Here is an 18,562-nt window from a genome sequence, read left to right on the forward strand (position 1 = left end):
AAGTGTATTTGTCTGTATTTGTGTTGTTTGTGTATCACCTGTGTTGTCCTGGAAGTGGCATGGGACAGGATGCTGAGAGCTGCTCAAGCTGGGAGGTTGGTGGGGCTGGCCAGGGAAGCCCCAGAGCAACCTGACCCTGTTCTTTATAAGCAGCTGCTTTCACCAAGGACACCCTTATATCCAAAAACTCATGCTCTGTGGCTCCTCTTTTCCCTTTGCTATCTCAACACTCAGACTCACAATCTCCACAGAAATCTCCACTCACACTCTCCACAGAAATCCCTGTGTGGTTTTTTTTTCTGGATTTTGCCTCCTGTTCCCTGGCTTTGCCTGATGGTGGATGAATTCAAGCTTCCTGGCCCAAGCAGAGAGATGATCTATGCTCTATTTCTATTATTCCCTGTCAAGCTTTAAAGCTCTCCAGCCTCTCCCTTATCCTTCAACGCCTCATCATCAGCATGACTAAGGACAGGTTGTTCACCAATTGAGAAATGACCTTTGCTAGGAATAGCTGTCATAAATCTCCATTTCCCTGTCCTTCTGTGCATGAGCCTGCAGAAATGTCACTGAGGAAATCAAGGAATTGGATTATGTCAGATTTGCAAGAACATTCTGCTTTCTGAGGCAAAGGTCTGTGTACATGAGGTCGCCCACACCTGCCACGTTTTAACCTCCTTGTATTTCTAGATCCCATCAAACCTTTTGATCCCCTGTTAATTAAAGTAGTGGAGAATTTATGCTGTCCTCAGTAATATGTGTAAAGTACCACCCTCCTGCTCCCCAACATGTCCATAACTGGTGCTTGACACTGTAACGTTCCCTTCTGTAACAAGTAACATTAAGTTGTCTGCTCTTTTTCTTTGCTGCTTCACATCCCAACAGTAATTTAAAAATCCAGGTGTGTGTATATATATATATATACACAAAACAAATCATAGTATAGATAGGAAACAAAAAAGGAATTTTTTAATCCTCCCTTCTTCATTTGTTTCTTGCTTGTTGCTGATAAAATTCCACTCAGATGTCATTTCACATGATCTGGTAACACCCAGCAGCCATTCTGTATTGGAAGGAGTAATGTTTTGAATATTCCCTCTGCTAAATATCAGTGACAGTTGGAAAGGGTTGTGTGTGTGCAATATCCCATTTTACTTGTGCTCAGAAAGCTTGACTTTGAGACTGGCAGCTGGGAAAAGGCGATTCCCACATTGCAGAACCCGACAGCCCAGCTCCTGTCACAGCCTAGACTGAAAGCAGATCATTTCAGCAATACTCCCAGCTGTGCTTAAGGCACGAGGCACAAAAACACCACCATTTGTTCTTGCCTTGCCACCAAAAGAAGTCGATTTTGGGATGCCCACTGTGGTGGGCTTGTGTTTTGTTACTGCTCTTGCCCAGGCTGAGGCAGGCAGCCCAGCCTGGCTCTTGCCTAGGGACCAGCTCACCTGTGCAGCATTCCCAGCCCAGGCCAGGTCCCAGTGGAGCTGTGTACAGGCACCCACTGTCTGACACCTCCTAATCCAGAGCCTGCCCCCTTGGAGAGCCCTGCTGCCAAAAGCAATCTGCAGAGCCAGGGGCTGGGGTAACTCACCAGCCCCCCTTTCTTCTGGATTGTTCTCCCATTCCCTTGTTGTGGCTGGAGCCTGCACTTGGATGTGGTGAGACCCTCCAGACTGTGCCAGAGGGGGTACCCAAAATGCCAGCTCCCCGAGTGGCAGCCTCGTGTCACAGCCCCTTTGCTCTCCTGTGCCCACCTTCATTATGCCACCCCAGAGGCACCAGGTACCCCTGGCCTGCTCCTCTTAACCCCACTGTCCAAAGCCTTGTAGGCAAAGTCAAGCAGGATGGTTCAGAAAAAGAGCAGATGCAAAACATCCTCACCTGTCTTTCCTCTATCTCCCCTCTCTTGTCTGGCTGACATCCTTCCCAAACCACTCAGCAGTAAAGGGCACGTTGTATTTGTCTGCACAGGAGGTCAAGGGCAAGAGTCGCATTCCTGAAATGCAGAAGTCACAATGCAATTCAGCTTGTGGAAGAAAGAACAAAAATGGGGCACTGATGGTGGAGACCCCATGCTACAAAAAGCATTTCCCTGCTCCAGATCAGAACACTCTGGATTAGTGATGATTTCTCCAAATGTATTATCAACTCACCTGTCAGTCAGCTTGCAATGGTCTGAATGAGTTTTGGCATTACCTTTGGATACCCATTAAATTGTTTACACCTTTTAGTAGCCCTTGCTTCTCTCTTCTCAAAAAAAAAAAAAAATCGAAAAAACAAAAGAAGCAGCCAGTATTTTGTCCATAAATAGCAACTTTCAATTTTTTGTAATGCTCAGTGTCTCCTGTACCCTTTCCAGTTCTTCAATACCCTTCCTGTGTGGTCTCCCTGGCCTTTTTGCAGAGTGTAATTATGCTTATATATGACATCCTGCAGCACTAATGAGGCAAAGAATGCCTTCCTCCCTCTCTTTTTAGAATCAACAGCACATAACATGCCCAGCAGGACCAGGGCAGTGATCAGCCCCTGTACTGGGCTCTGGTGAGGCCACACCTCAAGCTCTGAGTCCAGTTTGAGCTCCCCAGGACAAAAAAGACATTGAGGTGCTGGAGGGTGGCTGGAGAAGGGCAGTGAAGCTGAGGAAGAGTCTGGAGCACAGTTCTGAGGAGGAGCAGCTGAGGGAGCTGGGGTGGCTCAGCTTGGAGAAAAGGAGGTTCAGGAGGGACCTTATCCCTCTCTACAGCTCCCTGACAGGAGGGTGAAGCCAGGTGGAGCTCCTTCTAAGAGCTAAAGGAGAAAATAAGAGATGGAGCAAGTTCAGAGGCAGACTTGCCCATTTTACATGATCCTGGCTACAACAAATCTCTGACTAACCTGCTCTAGATGCTTCATGGTAGCACTAAGGAAACTGCAGATTCAGTGGTGGGAAGGTCAAGGAGTGAAGGTTGTACAGCCCCATGCATTTTTTTTCTACTGTGATCCTGTTTATCCAAAAATCAGTGGCTGGACATGCAATCAGAATAATAAGCTGGAAAAATGTAATCTGCATTTTATCTGCATTTCTGTAACTACCAGAGAAATCATAAAATATAACACAGCTGTCTCTAAAGATTATTCAGGAAACTCCTCTTTACCCAAATATTATATATGTCACCTTTCAAAAGAATGCCCAGTTAACTTTGGATCTACACCATCAGTCATCTACACAGTTCATCAGTATCAGGGGTACATTTCCTTGGAGTACAGGCATTAGGAATGCACAGGCCATCATAGATCAAATCTGAGGCTTTCTTGGAAGGCAGTGGAGAAGCAATTACCTTACAGATGTGATAAGATAATCTGTTACGCAAAAAGGTGTTCCTACCACACTAAGGGGGAAAATCTGTAGCTAACAGCTTGTACAACCAGAATCCCAAGCATCACACAATGGGACACTGGTGCTTGAAGAGAAGTATCTCAAAGCACAGGGTGGAAATACTATGTGTGGTGTGGCCTTCAGCCTGGAGAAGAGGTACAATTATCACAGTTACAGCTCATGAAAACGATCCCCAAGGACCTGCTCATGTATGCAAGACATTCAAGTGGAGAAGAGTTTGCAGTAATGGTGTTGGGCAGGCTTGAAATGGTGCAGACAGACCCAGGCTTTGAGAGGACAAGCAATTAACTGTGTTGTAAAAATTACTCCAAAGTTTCCTGCTCCTACTTTTAATACCTCAGCAGCCACCCAGCTGAGATAAATATCTCTAGTTAATATGGAAATTAAACTAGATAATCACAGCCCAGTTAGAAAATTCCAGACTCAGAAACTGTTCTTCATTTTGCCCAGATTAACCCACAGGGATTTAAATGGTGTTGCAAGTTATTTTTAACTGAGTTATCACTAATCTCCCTCTATACTTTTTAGACTGTATATATTAAAGTCACACTGTCAGAAAGCATGGGGACAGATATCTTCCAAAAATAAGAGAGCTGACAAATGGGATGTAGGACTTATTTTGCCAGATCATGGTCATGTTTGGGCTCCTCTGTTTCTCCCACTTCACAACTTTATTTCTGTTAAATTCCTCTGCAAGAGCTATGGAGGAAATGCAGCCTTAAGGACCATGTATCCCTATGGCAGAGCCCTCAGCAAGTCCCAGGCTGAAGGAGGAGGCTGGTCAGTGTAGATATCTTTCAGCCACAGTCTTGGGATGGGAAATTCAATATTTTTTTTCCACTGGCTAGTTTTAGGAATCTTACTGACACTTCACACATGCCTAGAAGGAGTGACTGCTTTGTCAGCCATGTAGAGGGACAACTGAAAAAAAAAGGAAATCTCTATTTGGAGTTACTTCCTAAGTGGAGATAGGTGACACTCTTGTGCCTGGGGCAACCTTGAATCACTAGTTTTCAAGTTAAAAACCCAGAGGTGTAAATGGGTTTCTCTCCAGTAAAAAAAAAAGTAGAATCCCAAAACCCCAGCAAATGTGCTCCCAACCCAGGTCAAGTGCTGGGAACAATTCCATTGCTGCACTAGGAGATGCAACCTAATCAATCACCAAGATACCTTCCTTTCATCCCTAACCAGAGCTCAGCAAAGGACCTGCACAACAACAGCACAAGGCTGGTAGAGGCATCTCAGCATCTCTCTTCCTGGCAGGAATTCCTGTATCAGCCAAGCTAGCAGAATCTGTCTGTTTTGGAAAACAACGGATACATCAAACATTCTGGCAAAGCCCAGGAGAAATGACAGTTCAATGATGTTGAAAAGAAAATTATCAGAGAGAGATTAATTTGTCTGACAGTATGTCTTTATGCTCTCCACTGAGGAAGAACAAGAGTCCTTTCATGCATATTGAATTTACCTCTGGTGAGTCAACCTCTGTCAGTAGGGCTCTAAGTGCTGCCGGTTTAGGAAAAGAGGCGATCACTGCTACCTGGCACCTGCCCCCTGCACACCTTGGAGAATCAAAGCTTTCCAGCCACTGCTTCTGCCACCAGCAATGCTCATTTTATACCATGGCTTGGGGCATAGCATTCAGAACATCTCCTGCACTATCCATCAAAACATTTACCTGAGGAGGCAGATGGGACAGCCAAACGCGGGGCTGCCAGCCATGGAAAGCCCAGAGTCTGAGTTTGGAGGTGAAAAGAGGTAAGGGAGCAAATGGTGCCTGTTAACAGGAGTGGCAATCCCAAGCCATTTCTCACGTGACTTTGCAGGTGAAGGACCCTGCACTGCCAGCTGCCTGGGGCCATCTCTGTCTGCAGGACACAGCAAAACTTGACCATGTTTTGCCACAACCAGCCCTTGACTGCTGTGGTGTCGCAGCTTGTGCAGAAGCAATAATCCCTGAACAGGCACAGAATGATGCTGTGGAACAATATTCTACTCAGAGTGTCTGCAGCAGATGTTTATCACACACTCACCATCCATTCTCCTTCCAAGACATCCATGAGCTGAAAGCTCAGATACAAAGTATTGCCCAGAAGTTTCAGGTCCTTTTTTCTCATACTTATAAAGATGCCAAACACAAATGACAGTGGTATGGATTTTGCCTTATGCTCCTGCTGTTCTGCACACCATTCTGGCAGCCCAAAGGTGGCAGCAACCCAACTGAACTCATGGGTTGTTTCTTTCCTGTGAGCAGGCATGAAGCAGCAGGAATGGGGTGTCACAGCTGGGGACAAGGACAGAGTCACTGGAGGACTGGTGTGTCCCACTATGGCTGGGCAGCAGGAGTGCCTCCTGGGAGGCTGCAGCAGCTGGCATCCCAAAGAGCAATCCCACTGCACCCCTCTGCTGGCCTGCAGATCTCTGTGTCCAGTGCAGCAGCAACAGCTGCTCAGGCCAGTGAAGAGCACTTCTTCCATCACAGGGCTTTCTTTTGCCAGCCTCATTGTTGGGAGGGCAAACTGTACAGGCAGTAAAACTGAGCAACTTAATGTGAGCCTGTTGTTTATTTAAAGCATTGCCCAAACTATTTTTCCTATCATGAATCTTGGTACTGCTGGAAAGAGTTGAGCAAATCTTCCCAGCCAAAAGATGAACCAGAAACTGTCACAAGAGTAGGCATGAAAAGTTTGGCTAAAGTAGAAGGAACCAAACAAAGAGGGTCTGGCACATGGCAGCTTCAGTAACTGTAGATGCCCTTCAGCTTGCTTGAGCCACTACATCAGTCCATGCTGACCTCACTGCTCACCACAAAATTGAGATGCATTCCTCAGCCCACAGCAGCATCACCTCAGTGAGACTAAAATAAAACCCACTGAAAGGTTTTATATAATACCATGGCTACAAGATCTCTAATGTAGTTTTCTTATTGGAGCAAGAGCCAAGTACAGCTTAAATTCATTAGCTAATAGCCTGTGACAATGAAGGACAAAGACAATTATTATGCACATTTCCAAGCTGATTGTTTCTGTGTGAAGAAAATGCAACAAATTATTGTTCTCCTATATTAACGTACCATAAAGGATTACTATCATATCTATTTCAAATAATCCCTATCCTTTTCAAAATGCAGACGAATGCCAGATAAATTTGATTTTTATAGATGAAAGCTTGGTGGAAAATTCAAGATTTTATTAGGACTATGGACAATCACATTACATTTTATATGATATGACGACTTCACTCCTGAATCAGGAAATTGATCTCAGGACATTTTTTTCTACTGAAGGCTTACCAATTCCCTGAGTATCTCTCATGTATCTCAAACACTTATCCTTGGATATAATAGTCAGAGACATTCTTAATAGCTGCTTGTGTTTATAGAAAAGTCAGAAAATAAATACAACATAACATCATAGACTCATAGAATCACTGAGGTTGGAAAAGACCTCCAAGATCACCAAGCTCAACCTTTGACCTATCACCACTTTGCCAACCAGACCACAGCACTGAGAGCCACGTCCACTCACTGGTTACTGTGTTCAACAAGGCACTTACCACTGGTCATAAGAGAAGATCAGGCTGGTCAGGCAGGAGCTGCCTTTCCTAAACCCATCTTGGCTGTCCTCGATCCCCTGGCTGTCCTGTGTGTGCCCTGTGCTCACACTCAAGATCTGCTCCAAAACCTTCCCAGGCACTGAGGTCAGGCTGACGGGCCTGGAGTTCCCCAGCTCCTCCTTCCAACCCTTCCTGGGGATGGGTGTCACACTGACCCACCTCCAGTCACCTGGGACCTCTGGGTCAGCCAGGACTGATGGTGAATGATGGGGAGTGCCTTGGGGAGCCCTCCCAGCAGCTCCCTCGGTACCTTCAGGGAAATCCCATTCTGCCCAACAGACTTGTGAGCATCTAAGTGGCACAGCAGGTCACTACCTACCTTCTCCTAGATCACAGGGGGTCTTTTCTGCTCCCTGTCCCTGTCTACCAGCTCAGGGGGCTGATTGTTCTAAGGACAACCAGTCTATCCCAATGTGGAAAGGGTAAATAATTTCACCACTTCCAGCAAAATGTATGGTAGATCACACTCCACGCTCCTTGTAATTTTTTATGCCAACAGGTAAAGAAAGCACTGAGGAGAGGACGTGTCACCTCAGTCTGCCTACTGTAAATTCAGAGGAAGCCGTAGCACCATGGGGGTTTAGATGGTGGTTGCTGCTGCCTATTTCCCAATAAGCATCTCCTGTGGAAAAGCCACTCGGGTAAGCACTCAGGCAGGGCAGTCAAGTCCACACACACCACACTCACCCTGGCTAGCTCAGCGAAGAGAAGCAGAAGGGCCTTTTGTATGGCCAGTTCCAGCGAGGTTCACTCCAGCAGGCCAAAGGGGAACCAGACACTAAAGACACGAGTTTAAGTAGGGGAAGATACGGGGGCGGTACCCAGGGCAGGGCAGAGGGCATCGGCTTTCAGGGAAGAAGGGGCTGGCCACCAGGGGTACCACAACCAATGAGGAAACCGGGAAAGGAAAAACCAGGGGAGGGTGGGACATATGGGGAAAGGAACTGGGGTGGATCAGTGTTAAGCAAAAAAGTCAGTGAGGAAGAGCTTTCTGTCCGCCCAGGTGGGGGGAACTATGGAAGGGTCTCCAAGGGAGGGCTCTGGGCATTCCCCTGAGGGGGAAGGAATCAGAGGATTCCAGAGGAAGCTGGGCCCAGCCAGATCCCCCATGGTTTCAGGGGCCAGTTCTGTGCTCATGTACATGTGGAGCAGTGTGGCAGCTCTGGCAAGAGGCTGCTGTCCTGCACTGTGTCAGAAAGGGGAGGACTGACCCCATCACCAGCGGCGATGGCTTCCTCTCATTTTCATTTCTCACTGTCATTTTCAGTGACAGTTTGAGTTTTTCTGAAGCTGTGACTGCTTCCCCATCCCTTGCTCCTTTCCCAAAAAGTGCTGGATAACTTATGTCAAAAGACACTTCTCCCAGCATTTAAGTAAATGACCCACAACTTGAGTAACACCAAGCAAGCTTTGCGGACGAGCACAGCATTTGCTGCAGTCGCCCATTCTGGTTAGCATCCACCCATTGTTCTCAGGGACCATGCAGGACTACTCAGAAGCCCATGGGGCAGCAACCCATCCGCCTTCCCCTCTGTACTCACTCCCAGAGTGTCACTCAAGGTGTCCCAGTTACTCCGGAGTTAACAGGTCATTCACACAGGGCTTGACCAAAGCCCAGCCTGACTTACCCTCTAGTGCTAAGTGTGAGCAGGAGGCCTCCTTCAGCAAGGGCTTTGCAATCCATCCTGAAATGAAAAAAGCTGCAGGGGAATTCTGGTGTCCCAGCGTGGCCTGGGATCTGCCATTACAGCTGGTCCACGGGCTTTTGAGGTGTGCACTGCAAGGCTTTACCCTCTGGTTCCCCCCAGTTCCACAACCCCACCTTTGTGCGTTTTCTCTTTGCAGCTGACACTTGCAATATAAGCCACTGAGGCTGTAATAAAATGCTCAGCACTAACGATACATATGGAGTGTTACAGATTCTGAAATTCAATGGCATTTTTTTAGATGTCATAAAAACATTATCAGATTCCCAGTAGCCCCCAGAGAGACCCGGGAATATGTTTATACACTAAAATGTCAAAATCATAAAGTGCCCGCTTTTGCACTATTTATTTTTCGTGGTGGTGAAGTAGTTATTACATGACATTTCATAAATACAGTGACTCAGAAATAATTAGTGTGCTGAATAACAAGCGTTCCACTCTAATACAGCACCATACATTTTAAACCCCCGATTTTCTTTAGGCACTCACACAATCTAGCTTAAATACTACAAATAAAAGTGAACTCGGGGTGTGGGAAGAACAATTCTGCTGCTGAGTTTTAGTTTCTCTTCCTTTCACGGGAGATGTACTGATAGTCACGACAGCAGGGTTAGGCAATGAGCAGCAGTAACTGTTTCCCAAAGGGCAGGGACAAAAGAGGCAGCATGTCTCACTGTTATGACACAAGGGAGAGGTTGCAAGAGAGTACCACGCTAGCAAGATTAAAATTAACAAAAACGCTGAACAAAATCCTTCCTTGAAGGAAGGAGATGATTTAAAATTGCTTGTAATTAATACAGGAGAAACAACGCTGCACACAGCCCTGCTCTAGCCAAGAAGTCTTCCAGATTTTCACTGCTCAGCTTGTAATACTCCTACTTAGAATTTTTTTTTTTTAGACACACAGTGGATTTTATTGCCTTTTTTAGCTATTAATATGCAACCAATTATAAATTGTGAGTTGCAGCACTGGATAATTTCCCTTCAAGAATGCTAAGCAGATTCTGCGCTGTATCAGGCCATGTGACAGCACAGAACTACCATCCTCTCTGACTTTTTTTTAGCAGCAATTCCTAAACACATGCTCAGCAGGAAAACTGGAGCAAGCCCCATCTTAGGACCTCCTTGTGATGCTGTTTTTACAACTTGCTGGATATTCTGCCTAAAAAAAAAGAAGGAAAATTTAGGATTTAACTCAAGTTCTCAGGAGTGGAGATTCAGATGAACAATAGGAAGAAACAGTAGTATTTATTACATCTTGGAGGTATTTGTCTTATTTTCTCTCACTGCTGTTGTGCTGGCACCACATTCAAAGCTTCTTGTTGAGGCCTGTCAGAGGAGAGAGGGCAAATTTGAGGTGCAAGGTTAGAAAAATAGAAGGAAAACAGAGAAGGCAGTGTGAACTTTGATTTCCTGCAGCCACAATGCACCTCACACAGCAGCAGTGTCCCTGTGGTGAGGAGGCACTGACAGGTCCCAGGATGAGCTGAGCTGGAAGGGACCCACAGGGATCATCATGTCCAGCTCCCAGCCCTGCCCAGCACCAAACCCAGCAGCACCCAGTTGCTGCAGGTTTTGGCTGCACTAAAGTCCCCTCTCCCCCTTTTCTGTTTTTCCTGGGATAAAGCACTTGCAATAAAAAATCATCCTCCCACTGAGTGAAGGTATCATTACTGGTACTTATTGGTACCATTGCATTAATGACAGTAGTGGGGCCAAGATGAAGCTCAAGGCTGAGTCTGCACCAAGCCCAAGCAGCAGGAGCTGTTCCTGAATTTGAACATGAGCATGAAACCAGCAACCACAATACCCACAGAAGGAGCTATGGATGAGGACGCACATTAAGTGTCACTGTTTATGCATGCTTTACACCTCTTTTCTGTTAAAAAACCCTTTACTGTGTGGAAAAATAGTTCTTTACACTGAAATGGGAAAAATGCTGAGGTCAGGCAGTACTTTTTATTGTCTTGCCATAATCACAGGATTATTTGGTGGGTGTCAGAACTGGGTTTTGGCTGAGGCAATTTAATGCATAGGGACCCTCCATGGTAACACGAGCTCAGACATAAAACACCGAGCTGGGGCCAGAGCTGTGATATCTTACTGTCTTTGTCTAGAAACTGCAGTCAGCATTTGTAATCCTTCACAGGGAGTTTCAAAACAGCTCCAATGTTTGTGAGACCTAAGGCCAAATTTGTGTGCAGCAGTGTCAGGGGAGCTGAGGACACTCCAGGGGTTTTGCTGCTGTGCTGCTTTGTGGTTTCCAGCAAGATGCTGGCCTGTCCTTTCCACACTGGCCCGCTCAGCTCCAGAGATCCTCTCCCTCTCAACACCTTCACCTTTCAGTCAATAGCTATTAAAAGAACTTCCAAAAGTGTTTGCAGTTCATCACAGTCTACATTTGAAGATAAATTCACAGTATGGAAAGAAAAAACAACCCACTCAAGTATAAAATATCCAGATTACTTAATGGCCCTTGTTTGTTCTTTCTGTTTTATCCTTCACTCCCTCCACCATTCATCAGAGGTCCAAACTGGTGCAAATGGACTTCTGAATGTGTGACAACATGTCCACCTAAGAAACCTAATTCAGAAGCAATTATTTTTCTTACTTTTCTTTATTCTTTTCCTTCTCAGGATCCAAGAATGTTCATGGGAGCCTGCTAAGGAACCATTTTGATTTGCCTGTTTGTGTAAAAATAATCCATGTTTCCTTGACATGTTGAGAATACAACATGCCAGGAATAACTTGCATACTTTGGGAGGTCTTTCAGCTTGCGGAAGTCCAGCATGCTACTGGCTTTATCAAGAGGTCTAAAACATGCTTGTGGAACTTGAAAAAGATCTTTCCAATGACTAATGCAGTCCATTTGTATGGATAGCTCACTAAATTAGCAGAAATGCTAAGTCTTACAAGAAGCAATTGCTCTCTTACGCAAAACAAGAAATGTGCTCATCCGGAAAAGGAAATTTCACATCTCCTAGCTAATAGTGAAATAACAGACCATCACAAACTCCTTCCAGACTCTTCTTATTTGGACACATCCCACATCTTTTTCCCAGCCAGCATTTTTCTGGCCAGCATAAGCCTCTGGGAGGCCCTATCTGCACTGACATCTCTGCAGTTCCAGCCCCAGCCAGGCCCAGTCAGCAAAGCAGAAGCAAGCTGAGGGTAACAGCATTTATCTTCAGAATATGTGGTAATGGTAATATGTGTCAAAGAAGAATCTCCTGGTGCCATGATCTGAAGGGCTGCCATGTCCATAAGGCTGAAATGGTTTTATGTAGCTTTTTTTTTCACAGAGAAAAGAAAGAGAAAACAATTTCTATTTCTGCTCCTTGTTTTTCCCATGTGGAATGTGTTTGGAGAATTGTTTACCTGGGGTGGTTGCTTGGTTGGATTCTGGTGAGGATTGTTTGAGCTGATGGCCAATCCAATCCCCCTGTGTCTGGACTCTCAAGAACAGGGTCACAAGTTGTGAGTTAGACATGGTAGTGAGAAAAGCAGGTTTGTAGTTTTAGTCTCTTCCTTTATATAGTATATTAATGATATTATAGCATAGTTATAATAAAGAAATCATTCAGCCTGCTGAACTGGAGTTGGACATCATCATTTCTTCCCATTGGGTTCACCTGCATTTTACAATAGTTAATCTCTCAGTGAATATCAGAAAATATAATATGTTGGAGGAACACATGGAAGCCCTGGAATCCCTTGTGCTGCGTGGTCACTTTTGCTTACACGTGTCCTTCTCAGCAAAGGAGGGACAGCACTTGTTAAAAGCATTTGTGGATGGACTGAGAGCAACCTGGGAGCTGCACAGGGCTCACCCTGTGCCTGACCTTCCCCATGCAGCAAAACCCCTGCTGCTATTTCTGTCCAGGCATTTCTGTGGGCACAGAGGCAGAGATGGTGCTTGCAGTCACACCTACCTACAACTTTGTGCTGTGTGAAAATGAGTGTTCCTCGCTCATCTAGTTTTCAGCTGAGCAGATCTTGAATTTGATTTCATCCAAAGACACATCTGGTTGTAGCACTGCATGATGGGGTCCTTGAAAAACCACAAAGAAAAGGTGTTTAGGTTAAGAATACTCTTGTGATTAAAAAAAATATTGAAAGTCCTCAAGTGTTTGTTTAAAGAAAATAACTTTCATTAAAATGCTGGCACGATTTCAAGCAATTTGATTTTAATTTTGAAGTGTTGAAAATGCCCTCAGATAATTTCTGCAGCATTCCAGAACCCAGAAGTGATCGTAGAAAGCAAGTCAGTTAAGCAAGCAACTGCAGAACTAAAATCCATTTCCTGTTTTCTAAGAAAACAAAAAAAGGCCCAAGGCTCTTAAGTCTTTCTGAGAAAGACCTTCTCACAAGTAGTGAGAAGCAGGCAAGCTTGGTTTGCCTTTTTTCCCCTAAACAAAACAGAGTTTGCACATTCAGAAAGCTTCTGAGAACCACACAAGACATATGAATGCAAATTACTTACTGGACTTTGGTACCAAGTACACGACTTTAGGCAGGGCTCAGTTGGACCTGAAAGCAGTCTAAAATCACTGCATTATGATTTTAAAGATGCTCAGTGATGCATATTTACAACACTTGTGCTCTGATTTCATCAAAGCAGCAGTCTGATCATTTCATATTAGGATTTTATCTAGGTTTACTAAAGCTGCAGTTCATTGACCTTGGGTGGAGTACAGCTCTCCCTTCAAAGAAACCAAGTGAAATCGTGTCTCCAGCTCACCTCAGAGGAGTCAACAGCCCCCAGGCAGGCAGGTTCTTTCACTGAGCTTTTGCTACCAGCATCACTTGTGACAAGATGTGCCTCCATCCAGCAAGGAGATGTTGCAACTTGCTGCAAGCACAGCTGTTGCCTCATTTTGGTTTCAAGGAAGAAGATTCTGTAAAACATTCTGCTGGGAAAGTTGGTTTCCATTTAGAAAGGAGGAAGAAAATTGAGAAGAATGAAAAAGAAGACAAATATGCCTCTGAGCAGGCTTTTGAATGCTCTCCTTTGTTAACTAATACAGTTAACAGGCCTGAATATGACAACAAGCTTCCCATCAAGAGCATCCCAAACAAAAACTTCAGTAAGAACCTTTCTATCTCATAGAGCCATACGAGCTTCACGACTTTTTTATTTTAGTTTTCCACAGTTGTTTTTTTTTTTTTTTTTTACTAGCAATTGCATGCCTCGTGTGCTTGATGCTTCCCCTGAGTTAGCAAAAAAGTGGCCTTTATTTTGTGGGATAGAGTTTTTGACTCTCTAGGCCATTTTAGGTATTGATAAGAGGCACATAAAAATTATATCCACAAAAAGCCTATTTAGAAAGGGCAGTCAACAATTTTCATTTTTTAATCTCACCACCATTCTCTGGATTTAGTGTCTACCCCATTTTTTCAGTTCTCCACAGTAGCTTTTTCTGGGTTTGTCATATCCTCACATTATCAACATCCTCTTCATCAGCATATTTACATGAAGGCTGGTAGAAATTAGAGAGAAATTAGTTCACTGTTGAATCACTTGATATAAATTATTCAGGGTGTTAATCCTGATGCATATAGGCTGGGAAGAGGGAAGAGAAGACTGCTTTATTGGGTTTGGTAGTTTTTCCTCCACTGTGCTCTGCACATGTGGTAAGGCAAGGGCAATAAATCAGAACAAAGGCAATAAAGGATGAAGGCTTTAGAGAACATGTGTTTTAGAAGAAAAACTTGGCTCACCACTAAAGCAGCACTGCCTTATAACGGATGTTTAAAATTCAGATGTGGAAAGAGACCGACAAAATTATATAAATACAAGAGACTTGCAGGTCTGTGCAGCTTTTGAGCAGCACTGGTCACTTTTGACCACAAGCCAGTCCATCTTTGGCAGCCCCTCGTGGGCCTGGACAGGCTGGTCCATGCTCCAAGCCACCAGGACTGCAGCACAGCTCATCCCAAAGCAATACTGCAGCACATGAGGCTCAGACACAGCATTAAAGAATTCAGCCCAACCCTGGCAGCTGAGACATTGTTTTCCAGGACCGGAGCTCTCTCCAGCTGCTGTTGACAGGCCTATTGCAAACCCGTGTCAGCCAGGAACATGCTGCTGGAGGAGTCATCTGCCATCCCCGGGATCTGTTCAGCCCTCACACTGCAGAGTCAGGGCAGCAGTTTCACACAGCCAGGAGGACTCTGCTGAGACTCTGTTCCCAGCCCTGGGCAGGCAGAAACTGCTCAACAGAACTACTTTGAAGCAGATTTGCCGAGGTGTTTAGAAACCTAGAAATGAAGAGTGATGCCTCATGATGTTTCCCAAGGCCTCCAAGTGGGTCAGGCTCTTCAGACTCAACCCCTGAAATGAGAATTTTCCTCCTCTCTCCCTCCAGTCTCCCAGAAGACTTAGTGTATTTGGTTTTCATGGCAAGGTGCTGAGAGGATGGGGGCTGCAGGGGTGGTTTCTGGAGGAAGCTGCTGGAAGCTTCCCCCATTGACAGGGCCAGTGCCAGCCAGCTCCAAGACAGACCTGCTGCTGGCCAAAGCTGGGACAATCGAGAGTGACAGCAATGCCTCTGTGACAACATTTGTGAGAAGGAAAGAGAACCAGTTGTTGGGCAGACATAACTGCAGCCAGAGAAGAGAAGAGTGAGAGGAACAGCTCTGCAGACACCAAGGTCAGTGGAGAAGGAGGGGGAAGAGGTGCTCAATCCACCACACTTCTGAAAGGCCAGGTTGTGCCTCTCTGCATGTTTGGGCACCCGAACACCTCTGCAGAGAGTTTTACATTTCACGACCCTTCCCCTCCTCCAGTGGGCTGCCCATGGGACTCCCAGCCAGGCTGGTGGCCAAGGTCAGCACTGGACTGACCAGTGCTAAGGGCAGTAACGCAATCTGGGCTGCTGGCAGGACACAAGAAATCCCAAGAGGGTTACAGGGCTCCTGTTTGTCTGTCCTGTGCCTGTTAAGCTCTGAGGGTAAATGGTCTCTATTTCACTTAATGCAACAGCTTTGCTGCCAGTCTTCTGCCAAGACACTTTAGGCCAAGTAGTCTAACATTAAATGTATCTTACATACACTCTGTTGTGATATTAGTCTGCCTTTCCAAATTTCCCTCTTTTTTCATGCTTTATCCATTCCAGGCTTAAATAAAAGCAAAGCCCAGATTCCAAGAAGCGAGTGGTGACTAAGGTGGGGGCTGTGAAAAGGAATAGAGCCGTAAATGGAATCAGGGAAGCGTGGCTTGGGCTGATTAATGAGCTTACATCTGTGACGAGTGCTTACTACAAACAGCAGGTAGAGAAGCAAAGCCAGCAGCACAAAGTGCTCAGGAGCAAAGGAGGTGGAGCCACGGCCCCCCACATCAGCAGGGACCCTCCTCAGTGGGGCTTTGGGTGGGGTGCACCCCAGCATTCACAGCAGCATTCACAGAACCATTGGGGAACAGCATGCATCCTTGTGGGAACCTGGGAGAAAAGAGGGATTGGAAAAAATAATGCAATTCCCTTACTAATGGCAAAACAGCAAAGTCCTGGCTGAAGGTGCAGCTAGCAGGTGCCTGTGCTTTTACCCTCCTTCCCTGGGATTTTCCTCTAACAGTGGGTATCCCTGGTGCCCGCACTGCCTGCCAGGTTTGCAGCTGCCTGGCACACAGGGCGGCCCCAGTGGGGTAGAAAGAGAAGGACTTTGGAAAGATTGAGGGAATAATGGTCAGGAAAAATGCAGTGCAGTTTGGAACAGCTGTCCTGCAGTGTTCAATAGGATCCCAGCATCATCATTCCTAAGGATAAACTTGCAAATGGAGCCTCTGAAATCCTCTTGCTGGTTTAAAAACAGAAAAACACAAGCAAAGAAAAAGTTTCAATGGAAAACAAAAACAAAATCGTCCCCCCACAAAAACTGATGCTTTTTAATATTATATTGCAATGAAAACTGAAACTTCCTCCATGTTCTCTGTTCCATGATCCACTGATCCATCCCTCTTAGGAAAGCTCCTACTACTGTCAAGTTGTGAGAAAATGGAAAATAGGCAAAATTGGAATTCCAGAGATGGATAGTTATGGATAAATTCAATGTCGATTTTTTATGAATAAGCTAGCCAAAACTGTATTATTGTTAAAACAAAATATAAATTTTAAACAGTGAAAATAGAAACTGTGTAAACCAAGCTAATCAGTGTCTTTAAAGAAAACTACTGGGTTATTCAACACAGTGAGCTCTATGAATAACTCCAGTCCATTCCAGCTTGATTTTCCCTTGTCTCAGTGCAGAAAAAGTTTCCAGTGCTTGTAGCAACCAACTCAGCTCACTTTGTTCTTGCTGGGCAGGTTTTTTTGCAGCAGTGCAGAGCAGATGCAATGGGGGTCAGGATCTGATCCCCCACATGCATAGTTTTAAAGATTATCATTCAGCAGAAGCCACTGTGAAGAAGAAAAAATGCTAAGCCCAGAGCCTGAGTTATTTCTCTGACCCAGAATGCTAACAAACACAATATTTTATTTGGCTGGTTATAGAAAACATGTGGCAAAGCCTCCATTTTTGAGGAAGGTTTGTCCTGCAGCACAAAAAGGAAAGAAAAATAACTGAACTTTATTCTGCCTGTCTCTGCAATGCTCATCCCTGCACCCACACAACCCATTCTCGCCTGAATTTTAAGTTCTGGATACATATGATAATTCTATTTACTCTGCAGAAATACCAACAAGGTCCCAATCAAAGATTATCATGAAGATCGGCAGGGTGGGTGGGTGCAAACAGGAAAGCGTCCCCATGAAAAGATTAATCTCCAAACAAAATGGGGAGGTTCAAGATGATCAGTTATTAAAAAGGACATGAAAAGTAGTGAGTTCAGGACAGATCTGAACAGCAAAACACATTGCCCAGCATCCTACTGTGTTCAGCAGCAGCAAGAAATTTGTTCAGTGCTCAGGTGTCTTAGACCTGAGTACAAGGCTGAGGGACCAGCCTACAGGACCTTTTGGGGCTTTATATTTAAAGTTCCAGTTCCAATTCTGACCTAGCATCAGGCCTCAAATATGGTCTTTCCCCTGTAATCAAACAAACAAACAAAAAACCCCAAACAAACCCAGCAAAAAAAGGAACAATTACTCATTTACCCCCTAGAAACCTTTCACTGGTCAGTGAACTCCACCAGCATTTGAAGGGGAGTCAAGGAGTGAGAGACATTACAGCACACGGGAGGAGCACATCAAGAGAGTTGTTTGCTGTTTTCCCCATCCTGACAGGTGTTCCTGATGTACCCAACCCTCTAGCAACCCTTCCTTAAGGATGTTGTACAAAGGGAAGGGTCCTTTTCCCAGCAGGACTAGGAGGGTTTTAAGCTGCCAGCCAGCTGGGTGAGTGTGAGTGCACTGCAGCCACAGGAGGGGAGGCTCAGGCTCCCATCCTTCCCTCTGGAAGGCTGATGCTGTGCCAGCACACACAAAGGGTGCACACACATGTTCTCTGTACTGGCTCAGCTCCAGGGATGCTTATTTCCAGCTGAGGAGCTGTATCAAGCAAAGGAGGAGATAACCTTTCCAGCCTTTCCATCTGTTCCTGCAGACAAAATGGCATAATAAAGATATTTCTAAACACCTCCAAGCAGGTGGAGGGTTATGAAGTGGAGACAATGATAGCCATTGCCCTACTTCCTTCATCAGGGGCAAATCCTTTAGCTATTCCCTAAAGCCTCTCCTCAAGTGAGCCACCACAGGACCTATAACTCACCTCCTCCTTTTCCCCTGGAGACTGACCAGCTGCCTGCCCAAGCTCCCTCTGTCCATCAGTGAGGGACAAGCCCTCTGTGTGGACACCTGTGCCCTGCAGTCAGCACAGCACATTCTCAGTGGGTTTGCTAACCAGGACATCAGTGATGTCCCCTGAGCCG

The 18,562-nt window shown here is 45.4% G+C and overlaps 1 long non-coding RNA gene across 1 annotated transcript; it reads right to left on the reverse strand.

The window, feature by feature from the left end:
* Positions 1-296: 296 nt before the first annotated feature.
* LOC137471841 (uncharacterized) lies at positions 297-13,843 on the reverse strand. Its single transcript, XR_010997888.1, has 4 exons — positions 12,634-13,843; positions 8,620-10,026; positions 1,882-1,996; positions 297-1,060 (listed from the first exon to the last, which is right to left on the reverse strand). It is a non-coding gene; the product is annotated as an uncharacterized lncRNA (long non-coding RNA).
* Positions 13,844-18,562: the final 4,719 nt, after the last annotated feature.

Source organism: Anomalospiza imberbis, chromosome 3, assembly GCF_031753505.1.
Source record: "Anomalospiza imberbis isolate Cuckoo-Finch-1a 21T00152 chromosome 3, ASM3175350v1, whole genome shotgun sequence".
Taxonomy (NCBI): domain Eukaryota; kingdom Metazoa; phylum Chordata; class Aves; order Passeriformes; family Viduidae; genus Anomalospiza; species Anomalospiza imberbis.